General features: G+C 43.7%; 1 protein-coding gene across 2 annotated transcripts in view; it reads right to left on the reverse strand.

Moving 5' to 3' along the window:
* The window catches only part of TAFA4 (TAFA chemokine like family member 4), a 73459-nt gene that overhangs the window by 39562 nt on the left and 6124 nt on the right, over positions 1-27773 (reverse strand). The window lies entirely within an intron of this gene.

The following is a 27773-nucleotide window of genomic DNA, read 5'->3' on the forward strand; positions in this document are numbered from 1 at the left end:
TACTCAGTCATACAGCAAAACTTAAACAACTTCGTTTAGTATAAAGGAAAATTTTCCCCGCTTCCCTTGAGGACGACCTTCAACTCGAAGGGTCGGAGTCCAAGCTCTCTGAAGTCAATGGTAAAACTTCCAATGATGTCTACAGTGCAGGGTGATGCCCTAACTTTTAAAAATGTAATATTCTGAATTATTTGATGCACATATTTAGTTCACAGGCACTAAGCGCTTGTCACCAATAACCATCATTCAACAGTGAACACGTATAATTACTGTTCAATTAGCTAATTTCATTTTGACTGCTTTGGAAACAAGAGCAGAAAGATATTGACGACTTCAAACCACGGTCAGCAGCTGACATGTATTTTGCTTCTATCTGAAAGAATTGCTGTCAAATCAATCACCTAAAAAGGTATCCAGTAGTTTTTTTTAACGGTATCTCAAGGATAAAGACTGGCTAACTGAAAGCTTTCGGTGAATATTAGTTCTTGCTGTACTATCAAGATCTGTGTTAACAAAATGAAAAATACTGTACTGCCTTCCTTTATGGCAGGTATTGACAAATTTGGAAAGCTACTTATTTATATGTGGCCTGCATTTTAAGGGATAATAAAACCATTTGAGAATATCAATGCCAAAAACAGGGAGGCAAATCTTGACTTTTCCAGCAACATTCACTAAATATTTAATAAGGCATCATGGAGCTCAGAAAGGTTTAAGACAATACATTTGGATATTGAACTAACAAGCTCCTCCAGTAAGCCTCTAAATACATAGAGTTAAACACTACCTAGTTTATTTTAATTATTTAGCACAGAGACTGAAAGAGGTTAATATGACCCAGTGGACTTATTCATTTGGAAAACTAATGCCTCCTCTTACTTAGCTATCTGCATACTGCATCATACCACAGTGTTACAAGGGAGAGATACAGAATAAAGATTTCCGGCAGTTTGCTAAAATCCTAATGGTAGTGTTTACGCCCACACTGCATTATGTAAATGACTACACGAGGTGCCAGCTTGATCCAGGAAAGCACTTAAGCATATACTTAACTTTAAGCAAGTAATTGTCATACATAGTGATTACTCAGGCCCAGATCCTCAAACATATGAGTTAAGCGTGTGCTTAAGTGCTTTCCTGAATCAGCGCCTTAATTTTCAAAACTTGGTTTTCCCTTTTGTCAATCTATGAGCTGACAAATCATTCGTGCTGACCCTTGGCCATTCTCTTCTCCTAAAATAGTCTGTCTTTATCCTCTTCCTCTGGTGAGGAGGGCGGGACAAGTGACTTCTATTAATTAAGCCTGTAGCTGCCACCCCCAGACCAATGCAAAAATACACCCAGTTACGAAAACACATAGGACTCAAAGCAAAGCACAAAATTAAAAGGGAAACCATTCCTAAGTCCATGTATGGGATGGCTGACAACCAAAATATTAAACTACAAGGAAGAAAAGAGGGAAAGATAATCATTGTAAAATAATCCTGGTAGAACTAGAACCACAAGGGGAGAAAAGAAATCGAGCAGCATAGCCTAAAATCCCTCCTGAAGTATCAATTATATTAATCATCGTTTTAGATAATGCCAGCTGAGCCCAGTGTGTCCACTTGAACATCTTTCTTCCTTAACAATATTATACCAACCACCGAGCCTTCAAGTGAGGAGGAAGGGTTTGATATTCATTTTAACCGGATAGTTGTTTCATTTCACGAAGTCTTGTTCAGTGACACAGCAACTACCTTCCATTCTCTTTCATTTGCCATACTATCCAGCATGCAGGCACGGGGCAGAAGCTCTCTGCGAAACCAGTGCTTATGCTGAGTTCACTGAGCAGCAGGCCATGGGGATCTCTTGTAGATGCGGAACAAAACTCAAGCCAAGTAAATGTTGGCATATGCCAAGGAAAAGTACATCTTACCTCTGGGCCCAACTGAGGATTTTGGAGAAACAGCCAGGATTTTCATTTTAAATTCTGCAATCTTGTACTTATTCCACAAACAGATGTTGCTTTAAAAATTAAGGACAAACATATTAGAGTGGCAATCTTATTGCTTCCTGTGCGGTCCCTCTGTGACTTTGGTACGCTTACACTTGGAGCTGGGGGTGTCATCCCCAGTTCAAGGAGATATATTTGCACTACGTCTTACTGAGTTAGTGCGCTAAAAATAGTAGCGTAGCTGCAGTAGCACAGGCAGGACTTGGACTAGCCTCCTACATAAGTACCCCCAGGAGCCAGACAGGTTTGTACTCAGGGCAGCTAACCCTCCCCCGCTGTTTGGCACTGCCCATCCTACCACAGCTACACTACTATTTTTAGCACACTAGCTCAATGAGAGCTAGCATGGGTATGTCTCCTTAAGCTGGGAATCAAACCCTCAGCTCCAGATGTTGACATACCTTTAGGGGTTGGTTTGCAAAACAAAGCTTTATAGTTTGGTGCGTTGGTGTTGTGGAGCCTTCGGTGCAATAGCTTTTTTTGTTCATAATGTAGCAAATAATGGAGAGTTGACACACGACCTTCGCAGAAACAAAGAATTTGTCGTTACAGATGACAGTGACCAATAAATCAGTCTGGACTGGTGCATCTTTGTGCATTGCTTCGAAATTCTAAGGGCGAGATCTTCAGCCAATGGGGCTTTGCTCATTTATACCAGCTGAGGATCTGGCCTTAAAACTTGAATTCTCTTTATTTCAGTTTCTCTAAGACATAATGTGTTAGGTGTGTGTTGTGGAAAGAAGCTATTTACAACCTGCAAACCCAGGCAATGGGAGACCGGACAATGACGGACAAAGGAACTGACAACGGGACCTAGAACCTTTCACCTCTAGGTGGTTGATTCAAAGGCAGCCCTACACAGTAGCAACCAAAAATTACATCTAATGGATGTTCTGGTCCTTTGTGAAATCAGTCTCAGCTTGGTTTCCAGTGGACAGGTGCTTCAAAAGCACTTTGCAAGGACACAAAGAGAGTGAATACTGAGAAGCCAAGGGCAGAATGGGCGTGGAGATCACACAGCCGTCTCACTGCTGGTGGCAGCCCACCAGCCCAGAGGTAAGGCACATTGGTAAGGTATTGTGGGAAAGCCTTCCCTTTTCTGCCGTGCCAGTTCTGTCACTAAACAGAGGCCTTCATTCTCCAGGGCTGTCAGTCAAAGGCTTTCAGAAGCACTAGGTTTCGTATGAAAAAATGTAACATCCAAACCCTAGCAAGATAACGAACCACATTTCAAGAAAAAAAACCAAAAACCACAAGAGCTATTTGCCCATGACGCTGAAGTAAGCTGTTGGCTAATATTTGAAATAAAATCCAGGGTATAGGCACTCATAGGATAGTCTTCAACTGCGTAAGACCTCAGAGATAGCGAGAATAGTGGGACAGAAGCAAAGGGAGAGAGCTGCTAAGCTCAGTGAGAAAGGTTTTTCTTGTCCCACAGAGAGACAAAAAAGCAAGCGTTTATTGAAATTTTTCATAATAACTATGATAGAGACCCCACCCCAGAATAGCCAACAGTGCAGCTGTTAGGACAAAGGAACTTGAACCTGGGTCTCCCGAGTGAGGGCCCTAACCAGTGGGCTACAGAGTCAGACCCTTTCTTGCTTTTTCTGGCCCAATGAATATTTAATCACATATAAAGTGGAACAGCTCCAGAGAGAGATTGGGAGACACCCCCTCACAGCCTATCCACTAGCCTGCTGATTGGGGACTCTCACAGTCAAGTGAGTGCCCTAACCAGTAGGCTTCATGGTCTATTCTGGGGTGGCTTATAGTCTCTCTCTCTCTCTCTCTCCCCCCTGGGATGGGTCTCTCTCCTGAGCAGAAATTCTATCCTGGACCTGAGACCTCTTCCCAGCAAAGGTTTAGTCCAAACCACCCTTTCCTGTCAAAACTTGGCATTTTCTGACATGCACCAAAAAAAGGTTCCCTGAAAACTCCCCAGCCCAGCTCTACTCAACACTGACATGGCCTTTCCAAAATAATTAGCTATTCACTTTTGTTTATCTGTGAAGAAACCCAAGTGGTGCCAGAGATTTTTTTCCTTCCCAGCCCTAAATAAAAATAGCACATTTAAGCCTTGATTCTGTTGGATATTTTGCCTTCCTTCCCTAACTTCCACTGCTGTTTTCCCCTACAGCTCTCTCAAGGCTCCCTTATGTGTTCTGAGAGCTTTTTAAAGGGAAAAAGCTTACTCACATGACATCTTTTTCCAGCCTCTCTGAGCTCTAATTACACGGTAAAGATTAAAAAGACATACGAGTTTTAGCATTACATCCCTGGCCTTTTGGAAGGGAAAAAAAACAAAACAAAATGAAAAAACAGTTGAGCTTCCAACCTTCGGTAAACTGTTGAAGTCAGCAGCTCACAGTGAAGCAAAGAGATGAAATCCAATGTATGGGGAATTTCACTACAAAGCTCACATGCCTTGTGGCAGTCTTGCTTAAGTACAAAGTTGTGCAGCATGCAGGTGACATAATTAGGTCACTAGGGGCAAGAATGCTTAGAACTGTTACATAAAGAAACCTATAAGACTTCTCAAATGAGACTCCTTCAGGTTTCAAGGGTAGACTTTTTCTTTCTATCTGCCGGGATTCAAAAGACAGAATCTGAGATATAAGAATGCATCTCCTCTCTAGCAATGCACTGCAACGCAGTTATCTGATTTGGCTAACTAAATACTTGTTTTCCTATGTCACTGCATTACCATCTTGAAATGATGTGTAGTACGCTGTTAAATACACTTTATAGTTTTGGCACTGAACATGATGCACAAGATGCAATAGGCAGGTTGCCATCAGGGTTTCTCTGTCATTCTGGAATGAAAAGTGGCATTACTAGTATAATCAAAGTGACTAACGGGGGCAGATCTAAACATGTGGGATTTCAGAAGTGTCTAAGTGACTCAGGAGTACCTGTCCCATTGAAATCAATAACGTGTGCTCCTAAATCATTTCAGTTGCTTTGGAAAATCCAACCCAATGTTTAAAACATTAGTATCTGCCAGCTAAAGTAGTCAAACAGTTAATACATAGCACTAGAATAGGTTAACTGAGCAGAAATAAAGAGATCTGATCAGTCAAATGCTCAGGTACTAGATTGAGGTGTGGGCCACAAATGGTTAAATTACGGAGCAGTTGTAGCTGCTCCAGCTAGCTTTCCATTGCCAGCCTGATTCCTAAACCTTTGCCAGCTTCCCCAAAAGGCAGCCAACCTTCCTGGCTAAATACACCCCAACTCATCTACTTTGATAACAAGCAGAAAAGCAATTTCAAATTTATGGGGTTTTGAAACTTTACTGTTTTTTTTAAATTCCCTTAAATTTTTGCTTGCCCAACTATTGAGGGCCCTCTGGACAAGGAAGAGGTCACTGCTCTCAGTTTTGCCCTGCAATCGTCCTAGACCCATTTTGGTCTGACGTGTGAACGCTCAACGTTTCTACTGAATTCATCAGATTGTCCTAGACTGCTAGGTCACCTGAGAAAAATGATCGTGCTATACCAGAATGAACTGTAATGGAACACGGCGTCAACCGGACACTATTACAAAACTGCTCTTTTAAGACAGCAACCAAAAGAGCGCCCTTCCCATACTCCAGCCATTCCTGCCGCATAGCATATGACACCAGCACTGTGATTCTCTTTAACAGCAATGCTTTCACATAACTATTCCAACTACATTAATCATCTCTTTAAATTTGGTATTGTATCCTCTTCTAGCAAATGTACAAGGGGGATCCCTATACACAGCTATGGTAAAACTCCCAAGTTTTAAGCTTGCGTGCCTGGCAGCAAAACAGACTCCAAATGTCCTCTCCCTGGACCTTAAAACATGTTCTTTCATTCATTCAGCTTCAGCTACCTGGAGCATTCAGCAGCACCACTGCCAGAGGGCCAGTCTCAGGGCTAGATTAATACAGACTACCAGTTACCTTAAGTGGGTGACACAATTAACCCTAATTAAGAGATCTCTTCAGGTCTAAAACTCCTCCTTCAAAGAGATTTTTACCTTTGGGTTTTCAAACTAACCAGAGGCACCAAACTGCTCCGACAATTTTGTAAGCCTGACAGCCCCAATTTCCATAGTGTAGTAGAGGGTAATTTATGTAGCCGACGTATGCAACTACACACATCAATACAGAAACCTTTGTGAAATATCTCCATCTCTCCAATCAGGTTTGCAGACAGGTTGACAGGAGCGTGTTTTGTCATGAAATTAAGTGCCAAATGCAAGGTCAAACCTGTACCTTCAACAAGCCTGAATTTTCTCCTTTGTATAACTTCCCCTTACTTCACTATCTGTACGCACTCGCCTAGTGTCATAACAGGTACCCTCTGGCTGGGATTACGTCTTTCTTAAGTGTCCAGCAGGAACTACTATAGAATCACAGTTAACTCTCCATTCCCTGCTGCAGAGACTGCAGGCCCAGCTGCCTGAAGAAAAAGCATGTGTGCTTCAAACATGTATTCCCTGCTTGGAAACACACAGCATTCTATCCACTGGACCCTCCAATACAATTTTCAGACCTCCGGTAAATAAACTCACTTCTTCTTAAACTAGGAACCAACTCCAAAGAGAGTGAGTATGATACTCATATGAATTGAAATTGACCACATCTATTACAAAGTAATCAAGAATATTGAGGAACAAGTTGTCATCAGACCTCATTCTGTTGATTTAGATTTAGAAAATGCTGCACTTCTCACCTTTGTGAAACTGGAAACTTCAAATCAGTCACACTGCAGAGAGAGCCTTTTACTAAATGAATTTCCCCTCCTGCCGCACGGATTTTGCAAACAAATAGACTGAAAGTACAGCGTCAACAATGACATGAATGCCCCACACTTTCATTCTAATGGATTGTTAACTTCAGAGTTTAGCTGGCCACCATTTAAATGCTACTACTGTTAAATGAAGGTCTGCATGCACAAAACTACAGCAGAAAGCCTTGACGTTGAGCTATAAAACGTTTTATGCTATAAATGAGCAATGCAACACAAAATTTTGTCACGAAATTTTTAGTAAAATAGATTGCTTTTTTAGATCACCACATATATGCTGAACATGCTCTAGAGATCAACGGGACTGTTCAAGGAAAATATATTTACAGAACCAGCTAAGATGGGGGATAACGTAATTTACTGCCGTTTAAAAAATTATTTGTCTCAGCTATCTGGAAGTAAATTCCTGCATATGTTAATTGCATTTGACATAATGAAATAAAAACAAGGGGAAAGGTTCATGTTCAGTGCCTGTTATCTTTCCAGGTAAAATTCTGACCTGAATGTTCAATGAACTGGACTGTTCAATGCTGCAACATGACCCATGGTGAAAAGTTCCAGAGGGGTAGCCATGTTAGTCTGTATACAGCAAAAACAACAAGAGTCCTGTAGCACTTTAAAGACTAACAAATTTAATTTCTGTCTGCAGGACTCTCGTTGTTTTTGCTGTATGACCCATGAAATTCATCCTGGTACACCACTAACGTACTATGTACTTACTCAGCCTCCTGGGTCTTTTAACCACCAGTACGGAAATATATATATATTTTTTTTTTCAGATTCAACAGAGGAAATTGATAGTTGTTGTGTCTCGTGGATGCAGAGTGACAATGTGTAAAAGATTAAGTTGGGGGAATATGTTCTAAATTGGACAGGCCTCTATGTTATTCAGTCAAGAAGCAGAAATAACATGTTCGTCTGTTCCTGTACTGCCTCCTAGTGGTGAGGATGATTTTTTTTAAAATCAGTTGAGTAAAGATGGCTGACCACTAAAAGGTATGAGGATGTAGGTTCTGCTCATATGCTTATCTGAAAATGATTGTGCATCTCGCCATCAATGCTCAGCAAAGCAGTCACTTTCAGAGGAATACAAACAGATCAGCTCCTGAAGAATCCTAATGAGATACAATTGCACTTGTGTACTGTTACTGTGCTACGATGGAAGAAGCACTTTGCTTCTCTGGCACGAGTGTGACATTGCCTGCGAAAGTCTCTCTGCTGATTCTTTCCATTTTGATCCCATGTATATTTCAGCTGTGACAAGATGCTGGGGCTCAATGCAGCAACTGCTGAGCGAAGTTATACGACCTGCGTTATACAGGAGATCAGCCTAGATTACGGTGATGGTCCTTTCTGGTCTGAAATTCTATCCATCTATTCAAAAGTGAAGTGGAATAAAAAGCTGTTTTCTACTTTTATCTTTGGACAAGACCTCCCAAAGGAGCCCATAAGAAATACTGGGATATATATATATATATATATTTCCCTCTGAAGGAGTAGGATGAAGAGCCTCTGTCTTAAGTACCATATCTTTGTAAAATCAAGAAATGAAAATATAAGATTCTAGGCTCTAACGGCCAGTTTTAGAAAGGTATTTAGGCACCTTTAAGTATTTAGCTTTTGTAAATACCTAAATACCAGTAGGTGCCCATCCGAATCTTTTGGTGTCTAAATACCTTTGCAAATCTGGTGCTAAATTCCTCTCTCTGCCTTGTTGTAAAACCTGGAAACTCCATTGCTCTGAAATACGGTGAAGCTGTACAAAACTTGACTCTCTGTTCTCTACTTAGCACCCCATTGTAGGTAACTGAGGGCCTCTGAATGAATAAACGATAGCTTTATGTTTTCAGCAACAACACCATTACTGGTAAATGATGAAACAGGGCACTGATAACAATTTAAAGCCAAGACAAGTTGTCAGAGCACAGTCTACGGACCAATTTATGAAAAAGGTTAAATTCCTGATGTTAATAGGGCTTTACAACAAGGTCTCAACATGTGGAATTCCTGCAGCAAATCATATGAAACGGGAGCATGGAGGAGTCAGAGGAGGCCTCACGTTGCGGCTAGAACATGAGAATAAATCTGTCATACCTCATCATCAGCATGGTTTGACAATCAGCACTTTGGCCAGGAAAGCCCTGCTGCATCTCCCTGTTATTCTCCCACCCCTGTGTTTTGTATACTTTGTATTTCCATAGCAAATCTTAGGAATCGATCTAAACTGATCATTGCTAATGATAATCCCAAATGTTTGCTGACTCCTTGGCTTTCCAACTCCTCACCCTCACACACTCATTTGATACCAAGGGGCTATAAAACCAGCTTATCTGTTCGCATGGGAATTCCCTCTGCTTAGGGACAACTCTCCAGTGATGTAAAGCCAGCACACTGATTCTATGCTTCCCTCCCCTTGAAGCCCTTGGTATAAGAGGCATTCCCAGAGAAGTGGAGACACAGTCAGAGAGATTCTGCTCTCCAGCAATTCCCAGCAGCTATAATATTCCCTTGGGCTCAGGGGCAGCTAAGCATAATTTAGAGCAGCTCGGAGGCTGACAAAACTAGACCTTGGTCAACCACAGGATACTGGATCTATAAGTACGGTCTCTTTGCCCCACCAGTCCTACGTTCATTGCAGCTTGGACTGGACAGATAATTGTGGCCAAGATCCCCAACAATGTGCTTCATTCTTACAGCACTACAGTCTAGTGAGTTTATATTCCAGATGAGCTTTTCAATTTACGGTCAGTAAACAAATGTCGGATTTTACCACTGAAGCTGTGGTTTATAGGAAAAAACCTCTCAAAAATAAATGTTAACAAGATGGCTCTGTAGTATCAAAGACCCGGTAATTAATAAATGCATATAAACATTATACAGACAAGATTGCTACAGTGTGTCACATGAAAAATAATCTTTGCCTTGGCACATTTTCAGTGGGTTATTGCTTAAAACTGTTTTGAACTCCAACATTTGTTTGAAAACAGGAATATGGAATTAATTGGAGAAGTGCATTATATTATTTAATCTCTGATTCTAGTCAAGAGGGGATGTAATCACTAGAGCAGACCTATTTATCTCCATCTCGTTTCATCACCCAGTAATTTAAATCTGATTTCTGATCCTCAATCCGCTTATCAAGCGCTAAACAGCATCATGAGATCCTGTCTCCACTGAAAATGATTTTTGCCTTTCTTCCTTCTTGCTGACGGTCACGTCCTGCTCACTTTGTCAATCAGCTTGACATTATCTCCCTTTCACAGAGTGGGTAGTTTAAGTCATCAGATTTATGCAAAAAAAATAACAAGCAGCTCTCATAGCACGAGAGAGCGCTTTGGAACCGGATGACATTCTTTATTCACAGACACACCTCTCACGTGTTCTGTGTTTATCCTGGTTTTTATCATGCCCCCTCCTCTTTCATTTTCATACATTTTTTTCCTTTACACTTTACAGTATGCTACAGCACTGCTGACAAATTATTTTAGTTTATTGCTTATCAATTTTTAATCAGATACAAGGAGAGAAAAAACCTGAAGGATGGAGAGAAGTGAACACCTATGTTTAAGAAACACATGCAAACAGAATGCTGTGAAGTAAGATTGGCAATGAATACACACAAGAATGAGCAGCAGTATGTAACACACAAAACTCTACAGTAAATGCAACAGCAGCAGGAAGATCAGATCTGTGCAGTTCCTTGCTTTTACACCTTTGTCCTATACAATATCTACCGACCTAGGCAGAAAATACCTTCTCCTGTAAACTTGCCTTCTCATTCCCCAGCCAAACAGCACCTCCGGGGCCAAAAGCAAAGAAGGGCGTCAGACTTAAAACAGATTATTGGATGTATCAGAGCCTCTGAACCAGAATCCTACCGAACCCGATCTTTCTGTGGGACTCAATGGAGCTTTTAAGGCACTGATCCCTGCATGAGGGGCAGGGTGGAATAGTACTGCCCCTGCAGGTGATCTGGGAGGTTGCATGCTCCCCTTTCATGGATTCATTGATTCCAAGGCCCCAAGGGACCATTGTAATCACCTAGTCCAGCGTTTCTCAATCTTGCTGCCTTCCTAAACCGTGTCAGGGAGATCTCTGGGACCAGCGCCGGTCCACGGACTGACCAGTCATTGAAAAACACTGAGCCAGTCTGACCTCCTGTGTGACACAGGCCATAGAACGCTCCCAAAATAATTCCTAGAGCAGATCTTTTAGAAAAAAAAACACCCAATCTTGATTTTAAAATGGCCACTGACAGAGAATCCACCATGACCCTTGGTAAATTGGCCAGTGATTAATTACTCCCACTGTTAAAAATGTGCACCCCTTATTTCCAGTCTGAATTGGTCTCGGCTTCAACTTCCAGCCATTGGATCACGTTAGACCTTTCTCTGCTAGACTGAAGAGCACTTTATCAAATATTAGTTCCCCAGGAAGGTACTTCTAGACTGTGATCACGTCGCCCCTTAACCGTCTCTTTGTTCAGCCAAATAGATGCTTGAGCCAATCACAAGAAGGCATGTTTTCCAATCATTCTTGTAGCTCTTCCCTGAATCCTCTCCAATTTATCAACAGCCATCCTGAGTTGAGGAGGCCAGAGCTGGACACAGTATTCCAGCAGTGGTCACACCACAGATACAAAAGGCAGAGGTAAAATTATCTTTCTCTTCCTACTGGAGATTCTCCTGTTCATTTATCCAAGGGTCGCCTTAGCCCTCTTGGCCACAGCATCACACCTGAAGGGGGGTACAGCGTGCGCTAATCTCTGTGGTGGGCCAGTTCTGCTGGCCGGTAGGGTGGGGTGTCAGGATCACGGTCCTGCCTCCCCCCCTGCTCTTCTTGAGCCGGCTAGCACTGCTGAGGGCAATAACGGGGGAGCAGCGTTGAGAGGCACGAGGGTGAAATTCATCCCTGTGCAGGGATCTGGCACGAGCAGCATTTCAGTACTATTTTGAATGGGGCGTAAGTGGCAGACGGCCCTGTACTGCCTCTCTGCAGGTTATCTCTGGGAGCATAATCTCTGCAGCTGTGTCCATCCCGGCAAGGCACGTGCAAGAGAAGTTTAGGTGCTTTGCTTCCTTCTCTCCCACACGCTCCCATCCCGGGCAAACCACAATCTGGCCCTTAATGAAGATGGTACTCTCAGGGCAATAGCAATTAGTGATGTCCGCTCTCTTATTACAACCATCTGTTAGAGCAGCACCAAAAACATGCTTTTTTTTCCTCCTCCTCCACCCGCCCCATTCTCTATTCCCTGCTTGATTTCATCATTTCACAACCTGCAGTTTTGCCTTGATCAGGCATAAGATAACCTTGCTAATACTATTTATTATTGCACAAAACTCGGTCTGAGAGTCCCCCATCACATTCCGTAAGAAAATACAGGGAGCAAAATGTAATCGACTGTAAACAGAAGGTAGTTAGCATTCACTGCAAAACCGCTAATATTTCAAGAATGCCATTCCTGTTCACGGCCTTTTGGCCAACTTAGCTAATGGACTGAGGCTTAGGAAATATTGAAAATAATTTCAGCAGAAGCTTCCCAATCATTTGTCAGCCTGGAATTTGTACAGCGTTGGAGCAGCTACCCAGCAAAGTACACTTGAACTATCAAAAACTAGTTTGGGGATGGTTTTTAAAGCAATCAGTCTGTGTATGCACTTTGCATTAACTAGCTCGACCACAAAGTCTGAGACAAGGCAAACTAAAAATAACCTCAGGCACAGTTCTGCACCTAATCCAATTTGCTCATCTCTTAGGCCTTGAATTTGCAAATACTTAATATGCACATGAATAATTTTACTTGCCTGAGTGTCTCCCAGTTTCCTCATCTGTGGAATAAGAATACCTCCTTTGTAAAGCACTTTAAGATCTACAGATGAGAAGAGCTATATAAGGAGAGAGGTATTATTATTATTATTGAGTCATCCCTTTGGCTTCAGGGGATCTGTTCCCATGAGTGAAGTTACATATGTGCACGAGTGTTTACTCAGGTCGTGTCTAAAATAGGAGCATTCACCAGTATAGGATTATCAGAAACGTGCTTCGACCACTTCTACCAGTAGAGCTTACTCCACCAGCTCCAAGTGAAACAAGCTTTCATGGCAAAAGTGCAGTTTTGTTGGTGTAACTGCACCGAAGGCTTTTGCCAGCCCAGCTTGTGTCAGTTCGGGATCACACCTCTTCACATCCCAGACCAACATAGCCAGGCCAGCAGATGTCTGTTGTGCAGACATGGACTTAGCTTGTCAGCTTTATTGGAGTGAGGATAACCTTTTGGTTCTGTGTTTGAACAGAAGGGGCTCCTGGTCCAAAACTGAGCCTCCTGGGAGCTACCACAATTGTAGATAATAAATACGAAGCATTTGCATGATCGGGGCCAAGCGGACGTGCCACCCTAAACGTTTCTCTAGAACGGAGCATTTAGGCAGCATCGGTACTCAGGCCCTGAAACAAGTGCTGTGACCCTCTGAGGTACTGAGCGCCTGCATCCAGTACATTGGGAACTCCTGGGCATTTAGCATCTCAGACCATCAGCCCACTTATCAGGAGCCTAAACATGGTGCTTTACTCTAGGCTGGTGTTTCTCAAGCTGGGGGTCCCGACCCAAAAGGGGGAGGGGGGGTCACAAGACTATTGTAGGGGGGTTGTGAGCAAGGCTCAAGCATAATTTTTTCAGGCCCAGTACAAACTTGTAACACGGGCCCCCTCCCACACACACACACCACAATCCCTGATCCCATACATACAACCTCATGAGCCATGACAAATTTTTTCCTTATGGTAATGGGGGTTGTAGCCTGAGCCGGGCCTCCGGGCCCCGGTAAAGTGTACCCTCCCCCTCCCATGTGAGGGCCCTGGTTGTGAGAACAGCAGCAGCTGGCTGGGCGCCCAGCTTTGAAAGCAGTGCCGCCACCAGCACAGAAGTAAGGGTGTTATAGCCGGGGGGGGGGGAGGGAGGAGTCATCACCTTTTGGAGGGGGTTGTCAAAGTCCGAAATGTTTTCAAAGGGGGTCCCAGCAAAAAATGTGCGAGAACCCCACCATTCGGCATTCATGTTTGAATATTTTGGCCGTGGTGCTCATCTTCCAATGGTGGGTGCACGTGTATATGTTGCTTTATTTCCACCCCCTCCCCAGCTCATGAAGCTGTTTTGAAACCTAGGAAAAAGTTTAAAGAAGCCCATGTTTCAGTCTAAAAAGTACCGTAGCCCCAGCCCACTTTAGGCTGCCTAATATGGTCCCTGCTAGAAATGAGACAAAAACTGGAGCAGTTTTGCAAAACCAAAACCAGGTTTGGTTCTGACCCATGTCCCATCAAATCTAAATGAGCTAAATTTTGTGGAAGAGCTGGATAAATGCTTCTGATTTTTGTCCTACCTATTGTCACTGTTCCACTATTTAAGTAGAGGATTCCCATTGGAAGGGGGCATGTTTTCATTGTAAACTGTCTCTCTGTTCAGTTTGGCACAAACTATCATGTGATTCAGCCAAATAAAAGGGATGTTTCTTGACATTAGCAAAGCAGAGTTATTCATAGGTTGCAGACTAATTATATTGGCTTCTCATTTGAGGACTGTGGCCTCACGCAATAAACTGCATTTTGCTGATGCCACCATTTTCACGCTGTTTCAACAGAATGCCTGCGTTCGGTGGCATTTTCTGTATTTCCAGTGGAAGTAATGGAGAAAACTCACACACCTGTCACGGTATTTCCAACAGAAATACCATACAAATGCTTTCTTCTGTAGTTCAGACACAAAAATGTAGCATGGGGCAGGCTGGAAAAAAATTACAGTAATCTCTCCCTCTCCTTTTCCCAGTTCCATGAAATCATAAAAATCAAAGAAGTGAGCACGCTGCATGGAAGTTATTAAAATCTCCGAGAGAGAGAGCACTCCCAAACTCAGCTCATCCTGATGTACAGCCAAGCTGGTGAAATCTCTAAGGCATCTTCCAGTCCAATCAAGATTTTTTTTTTTTTTTTTTTTTAAAAGCAAGATAGTCTTAGAAATATTGTTAAAGAAAAAATTGAAAGGAAAAATCACTCAGGGCAATGTGAATTTTCAGTGTCTGAGCAACATCAGCTCCAAACAGAATAGACTCAGAGGCCAGCAGGCACCTCTCTCTCCAGTCGGAATAGTTGGCATGAGAAACTCGCTGAATAATTTGAACCCTTTCGTTGCCGCTAGATGAATTAGTAACAGAAAGACAGATCTGTATTTATCTACACACACTTTAGGCCAGATCCTCACCTGGTCTAAATCACTGTTAGCAACATGAGGGCAGTTGCACTATGCTGAATTACCCTCTGCGCCTTTTTATTTCCTTCACCCACAAAGGAACTAATGTTGGGGCTTGGGGGAGAAAAGTCTCCGAGGAATGTCTGGAAAGGACAACAAATGCCAGTAAGGATATACAGCCCACAGGACCATCTCATCTGAAGAGGGCACCACCACTTCAATGTGTCAAATCCACCACCTCCCTTGAAGACAGAGCATACATTTACTCTGGCATTTAAAAAAAATTTTTTTCCCAAAGTTACCATTTAAGTGAACTGTAATCACATGGGTCCAAACTTGCCAGCGTTTTCAGACAGTGTCTAGTGTGGACTTTGCATAGGACCTCCTTAAACGGAACAGAAAGCCATGCCACCTTCCAATGATACTGTGTAGGTTTATTGTAAAAGAGTTGTGAACGGATGTATGAAGTGGAGGCTGATTACAAGAGGCGAGATCTTTGCTCCTTCAAAGGTGCCCTGCGGTAGGTTCAATTGGTGCATCGGCCACGGTCTGACATCTCACAAACATCTTGTAGGGCTCAATTTGTGGTTCTTCAGCAACAGCTGGGAGTGAAGGGGGGCAGGGATGTAGCTGGGCTCTTTCTGGAAAGGCTAACATTGCTGTAGGTTTGTGCCTCTGAGTCCCTGTATTTAACTCCTGATGCTGCCCCCCACCACTGCCCATGGGGAAGACTCATGGTGCTCTCTCCACTGAGCCTATATTCTTCTAAAAACAACAGGACTTGCGTAATAGGCGGGGAAATTTAGGCTGCAAATCCATATAGAATCTAAGAATCCTAGAAGATGAGGGCTGGAAGGGACCTCAGGAGGTCACCTAGTCCAACCCCCTGCTCAAAGCAGGACTAACCGCAGCTAAATCATCCCAGCCAGGACTTTGTCAAGCCCCACCTTTAAAACCTCTAAAGATGGAGCTTCCACCACCTCTCTAGGTAACCCATTCCAGTGCTTCACCACCCCCCTAGTGAATAAGTTTTTCCTAATATCCAACCTAGACCTCCCCCCCCACAACTTGAGACCGTTGCTCCTTGTTCTGTCATCTGCCACCACTGAGAACAGCCTAGCTCCATCCTCCCTGGAACCCCCTTTCAGGTAGTTAAAGGCTGCTATCAAATCCCCCTTAACTCTTCTCTTCTGCAGACTAAACAAGTCTAGTTTCCTCAGCCTCTCCTCATAAGTCTTGTGCTCCAGCCCCCTCATCATTTTTCTTGCTCTCCTCTAGACTCTCTCCAATTTATCCACATCCTTTCTGTAGTGGGGGGGTCCAAAACTGGCCACAATACGCCAAATGTGGCCTCACCAGTGCCAAATAAAGGGGAATCACTTCCCTCAATCTGCTGGCAATGCCCCTACCAATGCAGCCCAATATGCTGTTAGCCTTCTTAGCAATAAGGGCACACTGCTGACTCATATCCAGCTTCTTGGTCACTGTAACCCCCCGGTCCTTTCGTGCAGAACTGCTGCCTCGCCAATCGGTCCCCAGTCCGTCCCCAGCACTCGGCCTTTCACTGAAGTGCACAACTGAAAATGGGATTACCAGCCTCACCTTTGTCCAACATTTGACCACATCACAAAAGAAACACAAGACGACACCAGCAAGAGTGTTGGGGCAGTGGATTGCGGGTGGCTGTTTGCACGGTGCAGTGTTTGAGCCAGTGCTATCGGCTGAGCAACCTCAGGAGCGAAAGGTGATGTTAAATGTTTTAAATAAGTCGGTTTTTGCCGAGTGGGACTTCAGCAAACATAACGGGAAACAAAAATCAAATACAAACACAAGAGAATGAAAATACCTTCCGACCAGGATTCTGTCATTCCATACCAGAAGCCTTACCTGCAACCTACTGAATATATTAGCAACTTGCCTCCTCACTCAAAGCAGAAAATAAAAGCAGGGTATGTATTTCTATTGTATGTATGGGGTCTCCTGGTGCCCTTTGAGAAGATAGGATTTGAGAAGGTATTTAGGATTATGTGGAGAAGTGCTGATGAAATCATCAAGTGGTAAATAAAAGCTTAAGAAACTCTTTCCCCTACTTATCTAATACTTATCTCTTAAAATTCTAATATAAGCATGAGAGCAATGGACATTATTGGATCCATTGACACGTGGATGACGTCCAGCAGGAAAATGAAAGTGGAAATCACAAAAGGAAGGTAGGTCAGATACCAGGTAACAAATGTTGATCCTGGAGTTGCCTGCTCACAATTATTTTTATCCTCGGGAGTTCTGTTAAAGATTGCTATCCAGGAAGATAATGAATGTTGAGTGTGGCATCCACTCTTCTGCTGATGGATATCATTTCCACTCTGATGAGAAGAGATTACCCTGCTGAACCCAACAAGACATGCTTAATCTCCCCATTTAGATTCCACTATCCGCCGGTGGTTGTCACTTTTCTGAAAGAATGAAAGATGACTGTAGTAAACGAAAAAATGGACAGCTGTGTTTCACTTCTAAAAGCAGCACTAGGGAGATGCTCTTTGAACAAAAGCAAAATGCCAGTGAAATCTGCGGACAACTTCACCTGCTATAAATTAGCTATTCCTTGGTTTACGGAAACAGATGTCAGGGCTAGAAATATTCATACACTCGAAGAGCCTGAGCCAAGCCTGTTGAAGTCAGTGGGAAGACTCTATTGATTTCAAGGGTTTGGATCAAACTGTAAGCTGGCATTCTTCAAGGGTGAAATGCATCCCTGTGCAGCACAAAGCCTATGCTACACTTAAGAGCCACTTGAAAGTCCTATTCTGAATTTCATTCCAAGGCCCTGATTCTGCAGCCCCTGGGCTACACATGTAAACACTATTTTGCATGAGTTTTGGTACCCGAATTGGGCCTTAGGGTGATTTCCATCCCTCTACACATCAGTGATTTGCACAGCACCGCATTACAAATTCCTTAACAAACTCACCAATGAGGTCAAATTGTAAAATCTAAATTTTCCTGCTGTACGTTGTTGTCCCAAATATTCAATGGGGGGGTGTTGGTTGTATGAACTTTAGTGAGAGGTGTCAGACACCTTGAGTGTGAAGTTCTCTATCCACAGAAGAGCTGCAACATGGGCACTGGCAATCTTCTCTCCTTACCCCACAATGTGCCTCAACTCAGACCTGAAGCGATCACCGCAAGAGGTTCAGTCTCCTTTTCCACTCGGTCCTCCGCTTCTTGGTGGAGACTGCCTGCAAAGCCGCCAAATTGTAGCTGGGCCCACTGTACTGGTGATACGAGAGATGTGGATGCCTGTCCACTGAGAACTGGGCTGAAGGCACGGCTTTCATGATACGCAGGCAACCAAACAGTATTGCGATGGCCATTACTGACCACTGAATTCAAAGTAGTTAACTAGAGGTGAAAGGTGGGGTAGCTCCTTCTCCCTGATCATTCTAAGCTTCCCATGAACCATCGCCACCCCCAAAATCACTTTGGTTTAATCATTCTGGGTGGGATTTTCACAACTGTTCTACAGTGGCCCCGCCCTGAAGTCAAGGGGAGTTTTAGATCATTTACATCTGAACGCCTTTTCTCTTTCATTCCTCTCACCCTGGACCTTTGTGGCAAAAAGATGTCATCTGCAGAGATTAGAAAACGTGTGGCAGGAACACATTTGCTGCTTTCCTGCGCCAGTTCCACATCCTCTAAGCCAGCCCGTGTGCTGCACAGGGCTTTTGAGCACCGGGCAAATAAAAAAAGCTGAAGGAATCTTTTTGGTAGTTGGGATTGACGAGAAAGAAAATTTCCTTAAAAACGGGGGGGCGGAGGGGTTCTGCCCCCAAAACAAGCTACTGGGCTCACTACAGAGATAACTGGGTGAAATGTAAAGGGCTGCGATATACAGGAGATCAGAATAGACGATCTAATGGGCCTTTCTGGCCTTCAGCTCCAGTGATCCAGCCCCTGCATTCTGCTGCACCAGCGTAGAGGGGCTGAAAAAGCACAGGGGAAAATGCTCCGGGTGCAGGCTCTGCAAAAGCCTACCAGAGTGGCCCTATCCAAGACCCTTCTCAAGTCCAGCTAGCGTGGTGTACCAGGTGGCCAGTGGGAAGGGCCACAGCACACAGTGTTACAGAGATTCTGGGCAGCTCGGAGGCCTGTCAGAAGCTGGAGATGGTCTGCCCCAAGGCTCCCTGAGTTGTCCTAGCCCCGAATCAGCGGGGCGCAAAGGGAATTTAAAGCCACCTGAGCCCCCCCGGCCCTTGTGCTATGCCAAGAGGGGTGGGTGCCACATTCACACCCTGAGTGCACTGATCAATTGGTTAGTATTAAAGGGATATTTGTGTTCTATAGTTACAACAGTTACCATCGGACCCCTCCCTCACTCCCCTACATGATTTAGAATATTGAACGCTCCCTAATAAGTCCGGGGAAAACTTCACCAGCCTCCGGCTGCAGTCCTTAATCAAAATTCCCTTCACATCAGGGACAGCTTTGCCTAAATACAGGCTGAAAGTTTTGACCTCTTAAATCATTAATCTGGATGGTTTCCTTCATCCTGCTTTTTAAAAGTGCAATCATTTCCAAACATCCAGCAGAAAGGCAAAATCAGCTGAATCTCCAGCTGTATTTCTTGTCGTTCCAGTTACATTTGGAATACTCGACCCTTTATTGTTACTATTTGCATTCCAGATGCATCTGTAGAGTCCATCCAACCTCAGAGATCCACTTTGCTAGGCACAGGACAGAAACATAGGCAGAAATAGTCTCTGATGCCACGACCAGCTTACAATCTAAGCAGACGAGTGGTAAAAGGGACCTGACATTCAAGGAAAAATTGAGAACTGAGGCATGGAGGAATTGCAAAACTCCCATGGTCTTCCACAGGGCCAGGATTTCACCCGGAGAAATTAAGGTCTTGTCTGTACTTACAAGATCGCTGGTGTAGCCACGATATGCCAACGGGAGAGAGTTTCCCATCAGCATCACAAAACCAGCTCAACGAGCTGTGGTAGCTATGTCAGCCGGCAAGCGTCTCCTGCCAACAGAGCTATGCACAGGGGTGCTTATGCTGTAAAAAACTTAGGTCACTCAGGGTTTTTTTTTTTCTCACCCCGAGCAACAAAAGTTTTGCCGACATAAGTGCTAGTGTAGACATCGCCTACGTGACTTGCCCAAGGTCTGTTGTGACAACGGAGCCTACAAATTAACCCTAATTGTGAGCACCACTGTAAAAAGTGAGTGAAAGTATAGAACATGCCACAATAACCGACAATGATAAATGCTGATGGGAGGAGATGCAAAAGGGGGTAGGAAAATCTGAATTAGCCCAAACAAAAAGGCTCCTGATATAACTCAAGGACTCGGTTAAGATCATGTCTGGTAAGCAGAAGAGTGGAACTGAAAATCAATGAACCAAAATTGGTGTGTTGGCAATTAGGCCTACTCAGTGGACAAAATAATGACAGGATGCACTGTTCCATCATTGCTGACTGAAAGAAGGGAAGCAGTGAGATTTCCTATCATGACTATCACCCCCACCGTCTCCTGAGACCTTGGGATCAAGAGGACAAAGGCTCAATGACGTAACAGTGGATCCCAAGAAATATCCTTAGCAGACCAGGCCAAGAGAGGGACCGTGATGACATCACCAACTCCACCAGATTAAGATGAAGCCCAACCACCACGTGGGATGTGAGACTTTGCTACACGTGTCCTTCTCCTTCATCTTATTTCTTCACGTTTCCTATCCTCCTTCTTTTGCATTCTTTCTAGTAAGTGTCTGGCTTAGTCAGCCAAGACTGTACATTTTGCAAGGTTTCTGTGAGCTTCTCTGTGACCAGAGAGACCCCTAAAAGCAGTGTCCTAAACCACCCAAAGCTGGTACAAGTTTGCCAGATCTCAGTGTGGCTGATAAGACCAGGGCCTGTGTTTTTCCAGCAGTGAGGTTGCAGATGAGACTCAACACGAGAGACAGAAGTTACGTTTTCTATCTTTACTGTTCTTTTCTTTCCAGCCCATCTCAACTCCTCCTTTCCCCAGAAAGGACTGTTATTAGCATCCAAAAGGCTGTCAAACAAGGCATTTTTCCTTATAAAACCTCTCTCCAGTTAAAGGGAAAAGGGAACATAGGATATGATTTAAATAAAAGCCTAAATTAATTTCAAATGTAAATGTATTAATGCTTTTTAAATTTTATCCTGTCTTTAATAAAAGGTTTAAATGATTTTAATGGTATTTTTGCCACGGTGCTAAGCAGGCTCTGTAACCCAAACCCTGAACCTTGTTCAAAACTGTTTAATGCTGGACTGTGGTAGGGTCATGTTAAACTTTTGACCCTTTGGGCCCAGACATTCCATCTAAATTAATACAACAGGTCACACGGGAAGCCTGTGGGAGAGCCAGGAATCAAACCGGAATTTTATGAGTTCCAATCCAGGACTACAAAACTTTCCTTCCTCCCCAGGACTGTCCTCTCTAGAAATACCGGGCACATTAATGACTGGATGACTCCCCCCGCACACCTCACAAGGGTGTCATGGGTGCCAACCACCATCCAAGTAAAACCTGCTCTCAGGTTCCATTGCTATCACTCTCCATTTGCTCACATTCCTTTCCATTCTGACTGTGGATTTCGACCTATTAAGCCGGTCCAAGCTCTGGACACACCAGTCTTCTAGTGCAACAGGTGCAACAACCTCCATCTTCTGCATGTTTGCATGAGCCTGCTCTTTTACAGCTTTTTCTTTAAAAAACAAAAAAACAAAAAAAAAAAAAAACCTCAAAGGTTATAAAAAATAGATCAGGCAAAGAGAAAAACACCCTGCTTGGTTAGGACTTTGGTCAATGAGATGTGAGGCTGTATCGTTTATTGCAGATAGCTTGCTTATAAAAAATGATGCTGTCAATGTAAAATGAATAAAATAAGTCGGTATTTTCACAAGCTTCACTCAATGGCTTTAGAATAAGGTCACCTTGATGTTGTGGGGAAGAGCATGATTTCAGCCTCATGCGACACAGGTTGATACACTGCAGCTGACCATTTGTATGTTAAATGAGGTTCAATCATTCAGAAAGCCTCCCTTCCATTTAGAAAGAAGAGTGTTGTTTCTGATCCTGAATCCTGATATACAAAAGCTACACATTAATCAGTTAATCTGTAATTTTTTCTGGCTCCCTACAATACACAAGTCTATTCACATACGATCACATTCCACAAGGCGAAAGTGCGCATTCGTGGAAAACTATACCAGAGGCTATATTTTACATTATAAAAGACCAAATTAACATTGAATTACTCCCTAGTGGTAGCATACCTACACATCGAAAGTGAAGTCTGTCAAAATCTATCCTATGTGTACTGAGTTCCCACTGTTATTTAAAACGAATAAACACTACAGAAAATAGGAACAAGTCCCCTCCCCTCCCCCATTTCTGCTTTGGAAAAAAAAAAAAAAAAAAAAAAAAATCTCACACAGACAACTCTGTTTTGGTAAAGAGATCTGATTGTTAAACTGAGTTGCCTTTTGCACCTGAATACTTGAAGATATTGCAGCCAGGACTTTACATTGTGACGCCCCCTACATTTTGGTAGTAGTGGAATAAAAAAACCACACAAACAACACTGAATAAAACATTAAGACATAAAAGGAGTTAAGCAGAACAAAAGGGCTAAAGCGTATTGTGCACTAACCGTGTCTGACCCATGAAAATATAAAGGACTCACAATTCTAATTAGTAGAAGGCATAGTTATGACTTAGATCATTAAACTGAGAGCTTCCTGCCTGTCTGCTGTTCTGTATTACCGGGGCTGGTTTTTAGCACCGCAGGGCCCTCTAGTGGAATTGAAAGGCCTGCTGGCAAAGACACTCTGACTAAGCACCTCCAACGTGGAACAACGACCATCCACATGCATGAAAACGTGGGGAGAACCACAGCAGTAGGTTCTTGCCAGAGAGCTGAATTTTTGGTTGCATGCTTGGCATGCCTGCGTTTTTTGGAATCTAAGGTGTTGATCAATCAGACACATAGGGTGAAATCCTGGCGCCAATGAAGTCAAATGAGAATTTTGCCACTGACACCAATTGGAGCAGGATTTCACCCATGAAGGTGACCGTATTCGTGATTGTGAAAGGCTGTGGCTGCCTTGAACTGTTTTCTTTTGAGTCTGCAACAAGAAAGGCTGAAACAAAAGCGTAATCAAGAGGGGAAAGCCTCCCTCAATGATCTTCCTAGAAAGGCAATTTGAGTTCCCATTTTAGTGACAATGACATTCCAAGTTCATAGAAATGAGACAGAACCTCAGCAAAGCAAACACTCTTTGACGTATGCACTCAAACTCAAATTGCAGTTTTGTGCCTAAGGAATGTCCCTGTTTTTCCCTTCTGGTTACAAAGACTTCATTTGCACCCCAGGCCGCCACTCAGCCCCCTAATCCATCCCAACAACATCCACACACACCTCTTTTACTCTTTCCTCAGACACTAACTGTGCTGCTACCCTACTCTTTCCCCTGCTTCTGATCAGATTCCCAATACCATACCCACTCTGTTTATGTAATGTTTCCCCACCAGCACCACATACCCATTAACTCGTCAGCCGTTAGGCTCTCAGCAGTAGTAGGCTGTTATCCCGAACTAACCACTAGAGGGGGACACAGCACACACTTCGCCAGTGCATCACACTAGCTTTTTCTGGGCTGACTGTTTCTTCAGCTTTTGTTTGTGAACCAGAAGGACAGGATTTTACAAATATTCTCCTCTGGTGCTGCCTCTGCCACAGATAGTCTGCCAGTCCATTAATGGTAGCTCCCTTCCTATACACATACAACTCTTGCACACAATAAATGACAGAAGGTTTTCTTGTATGGCAGAAGATGGACTTAATTTGATGCTCCCGTGGCTAGGCTGAACTAACACCTCCCAGGAAAACGCTGTGAAAAGGGCAAAAATTACACTTTTGAAAAAGACGCTTCTTCTTTCCCTAAGCCCAACAATCAAGGAGGGAGAACAGCAGCAGGGAGAGTCTTTGTTTTCGGTGTCAAATGCACTCCTGCATTATTCATGAAGATTGGTTTTACATGAACCGAGCCGTTACCTATATCTGTCTTCCCTATTCATGCATCCAATAAAGAATGCAAAGTAGAACACCGGTGGAATCCCGGGAAATGGTCTAGCAAGATGTGAGCAATCCTGGCACATCAAATGAAATGAAATGCAAATGAAAACCGGCCCTTGAATTCACTATAAGACTCATAGACACATAGACTTTAATGTCAGAAGGGACCATTATGATCATCTAGTCTGACCTCCCGCACAACGCAGGCCACAGAACCTCACCTACCCGCTCCTGTAATAGACCCCTAACCTATGAGTGAGTTATTGAAGTCCCCAAACCATGGTTTAAAGACTTCAAGGACAGAGAATCCACCAGCAAGTGACCCATGCCCCACGCTGCAGAGGAAGGTGAAAAACCCGCAGGGCCTCTGCCACTTTGCCCTGGTGGCAAATTCCTTCCCGACCCTAAATATGGCAATCAGCTAAACCCTGAACACGTGGGCAAGACTCACCAGCCAGACACCCGGAAAGAATTCTCTGTAGTAACTCAGCACCTGCCCCATCTAACATCCCATCACAGGCCATTGGGCATATTTATCACTAGTAGTCAAAGATCAGTTAATTGCCAGATTAGGCTGTCCCATCATACCATCCCCTCCATAAACTTATCAAGCTGAGTCGTGAAGCCAACGAGGATTTTTGCCCCCACTGCTCCCCTTGGAAGGCTGTTCCTATGTAAACCATAGAGAAAGTTCTCTGCTTTAAGGAGTTGCTAGAGAAAGTTGCGGGCATCAGAGCACGGATTTTCCCTTGGCCTCTGATGGGATGTCATCAAGTGAAGAGGGGAGGAACTGACAATATAGAAGGGTTTTCATCCACATTATCATTCTGAGCCACTGCTTTCACTCTTGAACCCACACGCAGAGCATGCATGCTCCATATTTTCATGGCTGAAGGGCGAATGACGAGCTGCCATTATTTCCGTACTTCACCTGTGCTAAAACTTATACATTGTAACTTTTGTACATACTAGCCACGTGTGCTCCTGAGAGGGAGTAAACTCCATCCAACACATGGAAGTCATTCTAACCATCCCTTTGTGTGGTGGCAAGGACCACGAGGCAAGCACTCCAGTAGGTCATTGACTGGGGATCCGGCAGGGCACCAAAGTGATCCCTGCCAACTACGGCCATCTCCTGCATGGTACTGCATCTGTGCATTGGTAGTGGGGCATCCAGGCTGACGTTCAAGTTCTTGTTTAAAATCATGAAAAGCTGAGCAAATATCTGAGATAGGGTACAGCAGCAAGAGTCGGTCGGATTTTGATCCTGTTCTAAATATCAAGGATTTGGTTTAGTGTTTTATAAAAACAAAACTTGTTGCAAAATTTGGATCCAGATTCAAACGAAAAAAAAAAAAAAAAACAACCCCACACATCCCTCCTGTCCAGATCTGTGGGTTTGATTCCGATCCATCTCTAGACAAAACCTCTTTCACATTCTGTAACCAATCTGATATCCAGTCACCTGTCATTCCAAAAATCCATTTCTTTTGGGGGGTCGGTGGGTGGGGAGAGATGGAAGCAATACCGTCACCCTTCCCTTCTCTAGGGTGGGGCATGTGGACATAGCAGTTCCGCTGCCTCCCTGAATACAGGGACTGCATTTATTCCCAGCCATCGTGGAGAGCAGGGAAGGTAAGCCACATGGGTCTGAAACAAGTACAATGGAGTGGAGAATCCAGCCCAACAAATACTTTCAGGAGGATTGTTTGGGGGAGATAAACTACCCAATGAGAGGACTGCTAAAAAGCATGCTGCATGTCGTTTAGGGATGGTCTAGATACTCTTGGTCCTGTTCTTGACAAATCCACGCTGGCTATTCCTTATAACTCTATTATCCTCTAGGCGCTTACAAACTGATTGTTTCATAATTTGTTCCAGTCTCTTTCCAGGTATCAAAGTTAGGCTGGCTGGTTAGGTTAAAGGTCCTCTTTCTTCCCCAGTTTAAATAAAGATACCATCCTTTTCCAGTCCTCGGAGACCTCACCCATCCTCCGTGAGTTCTCATGTACACAAGTGATGTGCTACAGATGACCTGGTCTTGCAGCCAAGTTTAACAAGGCACAGTGTGCTTCCCACTGAATTGTTATCAGGGCAGGAGTTGAAGCTTTCTAGAGAAGGAGTACAGAGGAACATACAGTCATCCCTGTTTTACTGAAGATATGGATGTGTTTCCAGAAGCAGCAATGGCAGGTAAGCCTTTTCCTAACAAATGGATGAAGCTATGAACCCTTCTCTCTGGTACTCACCACCCGATAGTTTCTAAAGTGGTATTAAATGCATGCATTTGGATGGGTGAGAACAAGCCAAGTTTTATTTAGCCACACTCTATCCAACCACTTGCAAGCAGAAATGGGTTGGGAGCATTTCAGGGCGCTATCATAGCAAAGAAATAAGGTACAGCATGAAGAAAGCCAAAGTTAGTCAGTTAGCTTACGACAGAGGCAGTACACAAAAAACGAGACCTGCAAATCTTGCCTATAAATTAACTGCTGTATTTATTCCACACATTAGAACTTGTCACCTATGATTCCTACACAGTCTAGTCTGTGCTGCTGTCTTCCGGCGGTGGAGGATGTTTTGGAAAACAAAGAGAGACAGAGCTGTGGCAGCAGAGAGAGAGGGGGCAAGGATGAACCCTTGGTTTTCTATTATTAGTATTACTGCAGTGCCTAGATCAGGGGTTCTCAAACGGGGGGTCGTAACCCCTCAGAGGGTCGTGAGGTTATTATGGGGGGCAGTCCTGAGCTATCAGTCCCCACACATGCCAGTAAGAATGACATGGCAAGGGAGGGGGGGGTCATCACTTTTGTCAGGGGGTGTCATCACTGCCTGAAATATTTTCCAAGGGGGTCCCAGCAAAGGAAGTTTGAGAACCCCTGACCTAGATCCTTTTTCTTAGAAGAGATGTTCCGGGGCACTCTCTCCACTTTTACGGTAATCTGATGACGGCTGGCTTTCTATGGACAGAGTCATTCCTGCAATCTGAGTATTAGTGAGACAGCTGTAGAACTTCATCTTCCTTATGAGCCAGACCAACACCAGTGAGATTAATGGGAATCTTTCCCTGAATCAGAGTCTACTAAACTCTAAAGTCTAAGCTCTGTAGACGCCTGGTAAAGTAAAACTATTGCTAAAGGGATACCGCGAACATTACCACCTGCTGGCAAAAGGTTCCTTTTACACTATCACTTTTTAAAAACATTGGTGCTTTTTTGGGGGGGGAAGCAGGGGAGAGAGAGAAGGTCCAAATTCCACAGAAGTTGCTAAAACTAAAGAACAGCTTTTTGGGAGAATAATGTTGGGAAGAAAGGTCTAACCCGTGCGTCTCTTACCCTAGATTATTCCTGAGGTACAGTGAACTTCCACACAGAGCACCGATGGAGTCCAGATTAGTAAGACAAACAGTGCAATTCTAACCTTGGGTCAGATTTCCATTGTAATGTCAGTGTAGCATCCTCTAAATGAGACATATTTCCTATCTCCCCATGTCAATGACACACTGCAGCTGTTTGACCAAGGGAGGAAGGAAGATATCTGCATTCATGAATTTGTTCATATGCCCTCTTGGTGTCTTCATGGTTAACACTTTCTCCTTGCTACTTTGAGAGCTGCCTATTGACAGCAGATTTTATCCTAGTCCTCTACCCA

Source organism: Emydura macquarii, unplaced genomic scaffold (genome assembly GCF_026122565.2).
Source record: "Emydura macquarii macquarii isolate MOO-44397 ecotype Brisbane River unplaced genomic scaffold, CSIRO-AGI_Emac_v2 contig_71, whole genome shotgun sequence".
Classification (NCBI taxonomy): Eukaryota; Metazoa; Chordata; order Testudines; family Chelidae; genus Emydura; species Emydura macquarii.